Genomic DNA, 798 nt, shown 5'->3' with positions numbered 1-798 from the left:
GGTCAAATTTGGGTGTTTTGAGTTGAATTTTTTTATTTATCTAAACAAATAATTGATGTGTGTGAGATGGAGATTGTGGTTGTGGATTGGAAAGCCACAATTATGTCATTCAAATGTTATTTGTGTTTGATTTTTTCCAGTTAAAACCCCAAAACTATCGAGTGGGTGGTTGTTAATCTCCATGCAGAATATATTTATTTTTCTTCACATCAAGTAAAAAGTTATAGTTTTTTAGTTGAGATTGTTTAAGTTTGCACCTAGTATATCTGAAAATAGTTTTCAATCTTTTTTTTTGTTTTGAAAGTATGATGGGCCACACGAACCAAGGTTTTTTGTGTAAGTCAAAACCAAATTGCGACCACCAAGGATTTTGCGAAGGCCCGGCCAAAATCAAATCATAATTTCCATGGGCATCTTGCAGTGTAGTACGAGGCGACAATTACTTACTACATACTGAGTTTCATTTCATTATATTTTTTATCACCACACATCCCACATACATTATTACTTGCTTCTTGGGGAAGGCTAGTACTTCAAAGTAATAATAGAAACATAACTTTTCGCCATTGCCCGTATACATTATTACTCACCACAAATCATAATTTTTGAGTAGTATGTTGCATGTATAATAGAAAAAATCATAATGGAAACAAACTAAAAAAAGAGTAGCAACATGTGTGACGTGTGATGATAAGGAAAATACGATAGAAACAAACCAAACAATAGCCTTCGTACAAGACAAGAGTAACATACAAAACTATATTTGGAACAAGTAATGACTGCCCTCAGATAACAAAT

The sequence above is a fragment of the Triticum aestivum genome, chromosome 1B, assembly GCF_018294505.1.
Source record: "Triticum aestivum cultivar Chinese Spring chromosome 1B, IWGSC CS RefSeq v2.1, whole genome shotgun sequence".
NCBI classification, from domain to species: Eukaryota; Viridiplantae; Streptophyta; class Magnoliopsida; order Poales; family Poaceae; genus Triticum; species Triticum aestivum.
Note: the sequence above shows the minus strand (reverse complement) of the source record.